This window comes from Schistocerca serialis, chromosome 8, assembly GCF_023864345.2.
Source record: "Schistocerca serialis cubense isolate TAMUIC-IGC-003099 chromosome 8, iqSchSeri2.2, whole genome shotgun sequence".
Lineage (NCBI taxonomy): Eukaryota > Metazoa > Arthropoda > Insecta > Orthoptera > Acrididae > Schistocerca > Schistocerca serialis.
Window position 1 is genome coordinate 11,355,322 of NC_064645.1, and position 13,626 is coordinate 11,368,947.

Consider the following 13,626-nt stretch of genomic DNA (forward strand, 5'->3'; position numbering starts at 1 on the left):
AAGGCACAATGCCGACTTAAGTACATGAAGACCGACTCTCCTTATTGACAATGATTTGAACCATTCCTGTGACAGTAGTTATAGATTCCGATGCTTCACTTCAGGTTTACTGTATGCCTTGGACCTTCTTATTGACGATGAAACACAGAAATTGCATCGGAATTAAATACAAAAGGCACAATGCCGACTTAAGTGCAAGAAGACTGACTCTTCTTACCGTCTATGTTTTGAACGATTCCATTGACACTAGTTATAGATTCCGATGCTTCACTTCAGGTTTACTATATCCCGTGGACCTTCTTATTGACGATGAAACACAGAAATTGCATCGGAATTAAATAGAAAAGGCACAATGCTGAATAAAGTACAAGAAGACTGACTCTTCTTACTGTCTATTTTTTGAACCAATCCTGTGACACTAGTTGTAGATTCCGATGCTTCACTTCAGGTTTACTGTATCCCTTGGACCTTCTTATTCACGATGAAACTCAGAAATTGCATCGGAATTAAATAGAAAATGCACAATGCCGACTTAACTACAAGAAAACTGACTCTTCCTGCTGACTATGTTATGAACCATTCCTGTGACACTAGTTATAGATTCCGATGCTTCACTTCAGGTTTACTGTATACTTTGGACCTTCTTACAGACGATGAAACACAGAAATTGCATCGGAATTAAATACAAAAGGCACAATGCCGACTTACGTACAAGAAGACTGACTCTGATAACTGTCTATGTTTTGAACCATTCCTGTGACACTAGTTTTGCTTTCCGATGCTTCACTCCAGGTTTACTGTATCTCTTGGACCTTCTTATTGACGATGAAACACAGAAATTGCATCGGAATTAAATAGAAATGGCACAATGCCGACTTAAGTACAAGAAGACTGACTCTTCCTACTGACTATGTTTGAACCATTCCTGTGACATTAGTTATAGATTCCGATGCTTCACTTCAGGTTTGCTGTATACCTTGGACCTTCTTATTGACGATGAAACATAGAAATTGCATCGGCATTAAATACAAAATGCACGATGCCGACTTACGTACAAGAAGACTAACTCTTCCTACTGTCTATGTTTTGAACCATTCCTGTGACACTAGTTTTGGATTCCGATGCTTCACTTCAGGTTTACTGTATCCATCTGACCTTCTTGTTGACGATGAAACACAGAAATTGAATCGGAATTAAATACAAAAGGCACAATGCCGACTTAAGTACAAGAAAACTGACTGTTCCTACTGTCTATGTTTTGAACCATTCCTGTGACACTAGTTATAGATTCCGATGCTTCACTTCAGGTTTACTGTATACCTCTGACCTTATTGCCGATGAAACACAGAAATTGCATCGGAATTAAATACAAAAGGCACAATGCCGACTTAAGTACAAGAAGACTGACTCGTCTTACTGTATATGTTTTTACCATTCCTGTGACACTTGTTATAGATTCCGATGCTTCACTTCAGGTTTACTGTATTCCTCTGACCTTCTTATTGACGGTGAAACACAGAAAAAGCATCGGAATTAAATACGAAAGGCACAATGCCGACTTAAGTACAAGAAGACGGTCTCTTCTTACTGACTATGTTTTGAACCATTCCTGTGACACTAGTTATAGATTCCCATGCTTCAATTCAAGTTTACTGTCTCCCTCTGACATTCTTATTGACGATGAAACACAGAAATTGCATCGGAATTAAATACAAGAGGCAAAATGCAGACTTAAGTACAAGAAGACTGACTCTTCTTCCTGTCTATGTTTTGAACCAATCCTGTGACACTAGTTGTAGATTCCGATGCTTCACTAGAGGTTTACTGCATCCCTTGGACCTTCTTATTGACGATGAAACAAAGAAATTGCATCGGAATTAAATAGAAAATGCACAATGCGGACTTAAGTACAAGAAGACTGACTCTTCTTGCTGACTATGTTATTAACCATATCTGTGACACTTGTTATAGATTCCGATGCTTCACTTCAGGTTTAATGTGTACTTTGGACCTTCTTATTGGCGATGAAACACAGAAATTGCATCGGAATTAAATACAAAAGGCACAATACCGACTTACGTACAAGAAGACTGACTCTTCTTACTCTGTATGTTTTGAACCATTCCTGTGACACTAGTTTTGGATTCCGATGCTTAACTACAGGTTTACTGTATCCATCTGACCTTATTGCCGATGAAACACAGAAATTGCATCGGAATTAAATACAAAAGGCACAATGCCGACTTAAGGACAGAAAGACTGACTCTTCCTACTGGCTATGTTTTGAACCATTTCTGTGACACTAGTTATAGATTCCGATGCTTCTCTTCAGGTTTACTGTATCCCTCTGACCTTCTTATTGACGATGAAATACAGGAATTGAATCGGAATTAAATACAAAAGCCACAATGCCGACTTAAGTACAAGAAAACTGACTCTTCGTACTGTCTATGTTTTGAACCATTCCTGTGACAGAAGTTATAGATTCCGATGCTTCACTTCAGGTTTACTGTTTCCCTTGGACCTTCTTATTGACGATGAAACACAGAAATTGCGTCGGAATTAAATACAAAAGGGACAATGCCGACTTAAGTACAAGAAGACTGACACTTCTTACTGTCTATGTTTTGAACCATTACTGTGACTCTAGTTATAGATTCCGATGCTTCACTCCAGGTTTACTGTATCCCTCTGACCGTCTTATTGACGACGAAACACAGAAATTGCATCGGAATTAAATACACAAGGCACAATGCCGACTTAAGTACAAGAAGACTGACTTTTCTAACTGTCTATGTTTGAGCCATTACTGTGACACTAGTTACGATTCCGATGCTTCTCTTCAGGTTTACTGTATCCCTCTGACCTTTTTATTGACGGTGAAACACAGAAATTGCATCGGAATTAAATACGAAAGGCACAATGCAGACTTAAGTACAAGAAGACTGACACTTCGTACTGACTATGTTTTGAACCATTCCTGTGACACTAGTTATAGATTCCGATGCTTCGCTTAAGGTTTACTGTATACCTCTCACCTTTTTATTGACGATGAAACACAGAAATTGCAATGGAATTAAATACAAAAGGCACAATGCCGACTTAAGTGCAAGAAGACTGACTCTTCTTACCGTCTATGATTCCATTGACACTAGTTATAGATTTCGATGCTTCAGTCCAGGTTTACTGTAACATTTGGACCTTGTTATTGACGATGAAACACAGAAATTGCATCGGAATTAAATACAAAAGGCACAATGCCGACTTAAGGACAGAAAGACTGACTCTTCCTACTGACTATGTTTTGAACCATTCCTGTGACACTAGTTATAGATTCCGATGCTTCACTTCAGGTTTACTGTATACCTCTGACCTTATTGCCGATGAAACACAGAAATTGCATCGGAATTAAATACAAAAGGCACAATGCCGACTTAAGTACAAGAAGACTGACTCGTCTTACTGTATATGTTTTTACCATTCCTGTGACACTAGTTATAGATTCCGATGCTTCACTTCAGGTTTACTGTATTCCTCTGACCTTCTTATTGACGGTGAAACACAGAAAGAGCATCGGAATTAAATACGAAAGGCACAATGCCGACTTAAAAACAAGAAGACGGTCTCTTCTTACTGACTATGTTTTGAACCATTCCTGTGACACTAGTTATAGATTCCCATGCTTCACTTCAAGTTTACTGTCTCCCTCTGACATTCTTATTGACGATGAAACACAGAAATTGCATCGGAATTAAATACAAGAGGCAAAATGCCGACTTAAGTACAAGAAGACTGACACTTCTTCCTGTCTATGTTTTGAACCAATCCTGTGACAGTAGTTGTAGATTCCGATGCTTCACTAGAGGTTTACTGCATCCCTTGGACCTTCTTATTGACGATGAAACAAAGAAATTGCATCGGAATTAAATAGAAAATGCACAATGCGGACTTAAGTACAAGAAGACTGACTGTTCTTGCTGACTATGTTATTAACCATATCTGTGACACTTGTTATAGATTCCGATGCTTCACTTCAGGTGTAATGTGTACTTTGGACCTTCTTATTGGCGATGAAACACAGAAATTGCATCGGAATTAAATACAAAAGGCACAATACCGTCTTACGTACAAGAAGACTGACTCTTCTTACTGTGTATGTTTTGAACCATTCCTGTGACACTTGTTTTGGATTCCGATGCTTAACTTCAGGTTTACTGTATCCCTCTGACCTTATTGCCGATGAAACACAGAAATTGCATCGGAATTAAATACAAAAGGCACAATGCCGACTTAAGGACAGAAAGACTGACTCTTCCTACTGACTATGTTTTGAACCATTTCTGTGACACTAGTTATAGATTCCGATGCTTCTCTTCAGGTTTACTGTATCCCTCTGACCTTCTTATTGACGATGAAATACAGGAATTGAATCGGAATTAAATACAAAAGCCACAATGCCGACTTAAGTACAAGAAAACTGACTCTTCGTACTGTCTATGTTTTGAACCATTCCTGTGACAGAAGTTATAGATTCCGATGCTTCACTTCAGGTTTACTGTTTCCCTTGGACCTTCTTATTGTCGATGAAACACAGAAATTGCGTCGGAATTAAATACAAAAGGGACAATGCCGACTTAAGTACAAGAAGACTGACTCTTCTTACTGTCTATGTTTTGAACCATTACTGTGACTCTAGTTATAGATTCCGACGCTTCACTCCAGGTTTACTGTATCCCTCTGACCGTCTTATTGACGACGAAACACAGAAATTGCATCGGAATTAAATACACAAGGCACAATGCCGACTTAAGTTCAAGAAGACTGACTTTTCTAACTGTCTATGTTTGAGCCATTACTGTGACACTAGTTACGATTCCGATGCTTCTCTTCAGGTTTACTGTATCCCTCTGACATTTTTATTGACGGTGAAACACAGAAATTGCATCGGAATTAAATACGAAAGGCACAATGCAGACTTAAGTAAAAAGAGACTGACACTTCGTACTGACTATGTTTTGAACCATTCCTGTGACACTAGTTATAGATTCCGATGCTTTGCTTAAGGTTTACTGTATACCTCTGACCTTTTTATTGACGATGAAACACAGAAATTGCAATGGAATTAAATACAAAAGGCACAATGCCGACTTAAGTGCAAGAAGACTGACTCTTCTTACCGTCTATGATTCCATTGACACTAGTTATATATTTCGATGCTTCAGTCCAGGTTTACTGTAACATTTGGACCTTGTTATTGACGATGAAACACAGAAATTGCATCGGAATTAAATACAAAAGGCACAATGCCGACTTAAGGACAGAAAGACTGACTCTTCCTACTGACTATGTTTTGAACCATTTCTGTGACACTAGTTATAGATTCCGATGCTTCTCTTCAGGTTTACTGTATCCCTCTGACCTTCTTATTGACAATGAAACACAGGAGTTGCATCGGTATTAAATACAAAAGCCACAAGGCCGACTTAAGTACAAGAAAACTGACTCTTCGTACTGTCTATGTTTTGAACCATTCCTGTGACAGAAGTTATAGATTCCGATGCTTCACTTCAGGTTTACTGTTTCCCTTGGACCTTCTTATTGACGATGAAACACAGAAAATGCGTCGGAATTAAATACAAAAGGCACAATGCCGACTTAAGTACAAGAAGACTGACTCCTCTTACTGTCTATGTTTTCAACCATTACTGTGACTCTAGTTATAGATTCCGATGCTTCACTCCAGGTTTACTGTATCCCTCTGACCGTCTTATTGACGATGAAACACAGAAATTGCATCGGAATTAAATACAAAAGGCACAATGCCGATTTAAGTACAAGAAGACTGACTTTTCTTACTGTCTATGTTTGAGCCATTACTGTGACACTAGTTACGATTCCGATGCTTCTCTTCAGGTTTACTGTAACCCTCTGACCTTTTTATTGACGGTGAAACACAGAAATTGCATCGGAATTAAATACGAAAGTCACAATGCAGACTTAAGTACAAGAAGACTGACACTTCGTACTGACTATGTTTTGAACCATTCCTGTGACACTAGTTATAGATTCCGATGCTTCGCTTAAGGTTTACTGTATACCTCGGACCTTCGTATTGACGATGAAACACAGAGATTGCATGGGGATAAAATACAAAATGCACAATGCCGACTTAAGTACAAACAGACTGACTCTTCTTACTGTCTATGTTTTGAACCAATCCTGTGACACTAGTTGTAGATTCCGATGCTTCACTTCAGGTTTACTGTATCCCTTGGACCTTCTTATTGACGAAGAAACACAGAAATTGCATCGGAATTAAATACAAACGGCACAATGCCGACTTAAGTACAAGAAGACTGACTCTTCTTACTGACTATGTTTGAACCATTCCTGTGGCACTAGTTATAGATTCCGATGCTTCACTTCAGGTTTGCTGTATACCTTGGACCTTCTTATTGACGATGAAACATAGAAATTGCATCGGCATTAAATACAAAAGGCACGATGCCGACTTACGTACAAGAAGACTAACTCTTCCTACTGTCTATGTTTTGAACCATTCCTGTGACACTAGTTTTGGATTCCGATGCTTCACTTCAGGTTTACTGTATCCATCTGACCTTCTTGTTGACGATGAAACACAGAAATTGCATCGGAATTAAATATAAAAGGCACAATGCCGACTTAAGTACAAGAAAACTGACTCTTCCTACCGTCTTTGTTTTGAACCATTCCTGTGACACTAGTTATAGATTCCTATGCTTCACTTCAGCTTTACTATATCCCTCTGACCTTATTGCCGATGAAACACAGAAATTGCATCGGAATTAAATAGAAAAGGCACAATGCCGACTTAAGTACAAGAAGACTGACTCTTCTTACTGTATATGTTTTTACCATTCCTGTGACACTTGTTATAGATTCCGATGCTTCACTTCAGGTTTACTGTTTTCCTCTGACCTTCTTATTGACGGTGAAACACAGAAATTGCATCGGAATTAAATACGAAAGGCACAATGCCGACTTAAGTACAAGAAGACGGTCTCTTCTTACTGACTATGTTTTGAACCATTCCTGTGACACTAGTTATAGATTCCCATGCTTCACTTCAGGTTTACTGTCTCCCTCTGACCTTCTTATTGACGATGAAACACAGAAATTGCATCGGAATTAAATAGAAAAGGCACAATGCTCACTTAAGTACAAGAAGACTGACTCTTCTTCCTGTCTATGTTTTGAACCAATCCTGTGACACTAGTTGTAGATTCCGATGCTTCACTAGAGGTTTACTGTATCCCTTGGACCTTCTTATTGACGCTGAAACACCCAAATTGCATCGGAAAAAAATAGAAAATGCACAATGCGGACTTAAGTACAAGAAGACTGACTCTTCTTGCTGACTATGTTATGAACCATTCCTGTGACACTAGTTATAGATTCCGATGCTTCACTTCAGGTTTACTGTGTACTTTGGACCTTCTCATTGGCGAAGAAACACAGAAATTGCATCGGAATTAAATACAAGAGGCACAATTCCGACTTACGTACAAGAAGACAGACTCTTCTTACTGTCTATGTTTCGAACCATTCCTGTGACACTAGTTTTGGATTCCGATGCTTAACTTCAGGTTTACTGTATCCCTCTGACCTTATTGCCGATGAAACACAGAAATTGCATCGGAATTAAATACAAAAGACACAATGCCGACTTAAGGACAGAAAGACTGACTCTTCCTACTGACTATGTTTTGAACCATTTCTGTGACACTAGTTATAGATTCCGATGCTTCACTTCAGGTTTACTGTATCCCTCTGACCTTCTTATTGACGATGAATTACAGGAATTGCATCGGAATTAAATACAAAAGCCACAATGCCGACTTAAGTACAAGAAAACTGACTCTTCGTACTGTCTATGTTTTGAACCATTCCTGTGACAGAAGTTATTGATTACGATCTTTCACTCCAGGTTTACTGTTTCTCTTGGACCTTCTTATTGACGATGAAACACAGAAATTGCGTTGGAATTAAATACAAAAGGCACAATGCCGACTTAAGTACAAGAAGACTGACTCTTCTTACTTTCTATGTTTTGAACCATTACTGTGACTCTAGTTATAGATTCCGATGCTTCACTCCAGGTTTACTGTATCCCTCTGACCGTCTTATTGACGATGAAACACAGAAATTGCATCGGAATTAAATACAAAAGGCACAATGCCGACTTAAGTACAAGAAGACTGACTTTTCTTACTGTCTATGTTTCAACCATAACTGTGAAACTAGTTAAGATTCCTATGCTTCTCTTCAGGTTTACTGTATCCCTCTGACCTTTTTATTGACGGTGAAACACAGAAATAGCATCGGAATTAAATACGAAAGGCACAATGCAGACTTAAGTACAAGAAGACTGACACTTCGTACTGACTATGTTTTGAACCATTCCTGTGACACTAGTTATAGATTCCGATGCTTCGCTTAAGGTTTACTGTATACCTCTGACCTTCGTATTGACGATGAAACACAGAAATTGCATGGGAATAAAATACAAAATGCACAATGCCGACTTAAGTACAAACAGACTGACTCTTCTTACTGTCTATGTTTTGAACCAATCCTGTGACACTAGTTGTAGATTCCGATGCTTCACTTCAGGTTTACTGTATCCCATGGACCTTCTTATTGACGATGAAACACAGAAATTGCATCGGAATTAAATACAAACGGCACAATGCCGACTTAAGTACAAGAGCACTGACTCTTCCTACTGTCTATGTTTGAACCAATCCTGTGACTCTAGTTATAGATTCCGATGCTTCACTTCAGCTTTACTGTATCCCTTGTACCTTCTTATTGACGATGAAACACAGAAATTGCAACGAAATTAAATAAAAAATGCACAATGCCGACTTAAGTACATGAAGACCGACTCGTCTTATTGACAATGATTTGAAATATTCCTCTGACACTAGTTAAAGATTCCGATGCTTCACTTCAGGTTTACTGTATCCCTTGGACCTTCTTATTGACGAAGAAACACAGAAATTGCATCGGAATTAAATACAAAAGGCACAATACCGACTTAAGTGCAAGAAGAGTGACTCTTCTTACCGTCTATGTTTTGAACGATTCCATTGACACTAGTTATAGATTCCGATGCTTCACTCCAGGTTTACTGTAACATTTGGACCTTGTTATTGACGATGAAACACAAAAATTGCATCGGGATTAAATACAAAAGGCACAATGCCGACTTAAGGACAAGAAGACTGACTCTTCTTACTGACTATGTTTTGAACCATTCCTGTGAGATTAGTTATAGATTCCGATGCTTCACTTCAGGTTTACTATATCCCTCTGACCTTCTTATTGACGATGAAACACAGAAATTGCATCGGAATTAAATAGAAAAGGCACAATGCCGACTTAAGTACAAGAAGACTGACTCTTCTTCCTGTCTATGTTTTGAACCAATCCTGTGACTCTAGTTGTAGATTCCGATGCTTCACTAGAGGTTTACTGTATCCCTTGGACCTTCTTATTGACTAAGAAACACAGAAATTGCATCGGAATTAAATAGAAAATGCACAATGCGGACATAAGTACAAGAAGACTGACTCTTCTTGCTATGTTATTAACCATTCCTGTGACACTAGTTATAGATTCCGATGCTTCACTTCAGCTTTACTATATCCCTTGTACCTTCTTATTGACGATGAATTACAGAAATTGCATAGGAATTAAATAAAAAAGGCACAATGCCGACTTAAGTACATGAAGACCGACTCTTCTTATTGACTATGATTTGAACCATTCCTGAGACACTAGTTATAGATTCCGATGCTTCACTTCAGGTTTGCTGTATACCTTGGACCTTCTTATTGACGATGAAACATAGAAATTGCATCGGCATTAAATACAAAAAGCAAGATGCCGACTTACGTACAAGAAGACTAACTCTTCCTACTGTCTATGTTTTGAACCATTCCTGTGACACTAGTTTTGGATTCCGATGCTTCACTTCAGGTTTATTGTATCCATCTGACCTTCTTGTTGACGAGGAAACACAGAAATTGCATCGGAATTAAATACAAAAGGCACAATGCCGACTTAAGTACAAGAAAACTGACTCTTCCTACTGTCTATGTTTTGAACCATTCCTGTGACACTAGTTATAGATTCCGATGCTTCACTTCAGGTTTACTGTATCCCTCTGACCTTATTGCCGATGTAACACAGAAATTGCATCGGAATTAAATAGAAAAGGCACAATGCCGACTTAAGTACAAGAAGACTGACTCTTCTTCGTGTCTATGTTTTGAACCAATCCTGTGACACTAGGTGTAGATTCCAATGCTTCACTAGAGGTTTACTGTATCCCTCTGACCTTATTGCCGATGAAACACAGAAATTGTATCGAAATTAAATAGAAAAGGCACAATGCCGACTTAAGTACAAGAAGACTGACTCTTCTTCGTGTCTATGTTTTGAACCAATCCTGTGACACTAGGTGTAGATTCCGATGCTTCACTAGAGATTTACTGTATCCCTTGGACCTTCTTATTGACGATGAAACACAGAAATTGTATCGAAATTAAATAGAAAATGCACAATGCGGACATAAGTACAAGAAGACTGACTCTTCTTGCTATGTTACTAACCATTCCTGTGACACTAGTTATATATTCCGATGCTTCACTTCAGGTTTACTGTGTACTTTGGACCTTCTTATTGGCGATGAAACACAGAAATTGCATCGGAATTAAATAGAAAAGGCACAATGCCGACTTACGTACAAGAAGACTGATTCTTCTTACTGTCTATGTTTTGAACCATTCCTGTGACACTAGTTTTGGATTCCGATGCTTAACTTCAGGTTTACTGTATCCCTCTGACCTTATTGCCGATGAAACACAGAAATTGCATCGGAATTCAATACAAAAGGCACAATGCCGACTTAACGACAGAAAGACTGACTCTTCCTACTGACTATGTTTTGAACCATTTCTGTGACACTAGTTATAGATTCCGATGCTTCTCTTCAGGTATACTATATCCCTCTGAACTTCTTAATGACGATGAAACACAGAAATTGCATCGGAATTAAATACAAAAGCCACAATGCCGACTTAAGTACAAGAAAACTGACTCTTCGTACTGTCTATGTTTTGAACCATTCCTGTGACAGAAGTTATAGGTTCCGATGCTTCACTTCAGGTTTACTGTTTCCCTTGGACCTTCTTATTGACGATGAAACACAGAAATTGCGTCGGAATTAAATGCAAAACGCACAATGCCAACTTAAGTACAAGAAGACTGACTCTTCTTACTGTCTATGTTTTGAACCTTTACTGTGACTCTAGTTATAGATTCCGATGCTTCACTCCAGGTTTACTGTATCCCTCTAACCTTTTTATTGACGGTGAAACACAGAAATTGCATCGGAATTAAATACGAAAGTCAGGATGGAGACTTAAGTACAAGAAGACTGACACTTCGTACTGACTATGTTTGAACCATTCCTGTGACACTAGTTATAGATTCCGGTGCTTCGCTTATTGTTTACTGTATACCTCTGACCTTCGTATTGACGATGAAACACAGTAATTGCATCGGAATAAAATACAAAATGCACGATGCCGACTTAAGTACAAACAGACTGACTCTTCTTACTGTCTATGTTTGAACAAATCCTGTGACACTAGTTGTAGATTCCGATGCTTCACTTCAGGTTTACTGTATACCTTGGACCTTCTTATTGACGATGAAACACAGAAATTGCATCGGAATTAAATACAAACGGCACAATGCCGACTTAAGTACAAGAGCACTGACTCTTCCTACTGTCTATGTTTGAACCATTCCTGTGACTCTAGTTATAGATTCCGATGCTTCACTTCAGCTTTACTGTACCCCTTGTACCTTCTTATTGACGATGAAACACAGAAATTGCATCGGAATTAAATACAAAAGGCACAATGCCGACTTAAGTGCAAGAAGACTGACTCTTCTTACTGTCTATGTTTTGAACGATTCCATTGACACTAGTTATAGATTTCGATGCTTCACTCCAGGTTTACTGTAACCCTTGGACCTTGTTATTGACGATGAAACACAGAAATTGCATCGGAATTAAATACAAAAGGCACAATGCCGACTTAAGGACAAGAAGACTGACTCTTCTTACTGACTATGTTTTGAACCATTCCTGTGACATTAGTTATAGATTCCGATGCTTCACTTCAGGTTAACTGTATCCATCTGACCTTCTTGTTGACGATGAAACACAGAAATTGCATCGGAATAAAATACAAAATGCACAATGCCGACTTAAGTACAAACAGACTGACTCTTCTTACTGTCTATGTTTTGAACAAATCCTGTGACACTAGTTGTAGTTTCCGATGCTTCACTTCAGGTTTACTGAATCCCTTGGACCTTCTTATTGACGATGAAACACAGAAATTCCATCGGAATTAAATACAAACGGCACAATGCCGACTTAAGTACAAGAGCACTGACTCTTCCTACTGTCTATGTTTGAACCATTCCTGTGACTCTAGTTACAGATTCCGATGCTTCACTTCAGCTTTACCGTACCCCTTGTACCTTCTTGTTGACGATGAAACACAGAAATTGCATCGGAATTAAATAAAAAAGGCACAATGCCGACTTAAGTACATGAATACCGACTCTTCTTATTGACAATGATTAGAACCATTCCTGTGACACTAGTTATGGATTCCGTTGCTTCACTTCAGGTTTACTGTATCCCTTGGACCTTCTTATTGACGGTGAAACACAGAAAGTGCATCGGAATTAAATACAAACGGCACAATGACGACTTAAGTACAAGAGCACTGACTCTTCCTACTCTCTATGTTTGAACCATTCCTGTGACACTAGTTATAGATTCCGATGCTTCACTTTCGGTTTACTGTATCCCTCTGACCTTCTTATTGACGATAAAACACAGAAATTGCATCGGAATTAAATACAAAAGTCACAATGCCGACTTAAGTACCAGAAAACTGACTCTTCGTACTGTCTATGCTTTGAACCATTCCTGTGACACTAGCTTTGGATTCCGATGCTTCACTTCAGGTTTACTGTATCGCTCTGACCTTCTTGTTGACGATGAAACACATAAACTGCATCGGAATTAAATACAAAAGGCACAGTGCCGACTTAAGTACAAGAAGACTGACTCTTCCTACTGTCTATGTTTTGAACCATTCCTGTGACACTAGTTATAGATTCCGATGCTTCACTTCAGGTTTACTGTATCCCTCTGACCTTATTGCCCATGAAACACATAAATTGCATCGGAATTAAATACAAAAGGCACAATGCCGACTTAAGGACAAGAAGACTGACTCTTCTTACTGACTATGTTTTGAACCATTTCTGTGACATTAGTTATAGATTCCGATGCTTCACTTCAGGTTTACTATATCCCTCTGACCTTCTTATTGGAGATGAAACACAGAAATTGCATCGGAATAAAGTAGCAAAGGCACAATGCCGAATTAAGTACAAGAAGACTGACTCTTCTTACTGTCTATGTTTTGAACCATTCCTGTGACACTAGTTTTAATTTCCGATGCTTCACTCCAGGTTTACTTT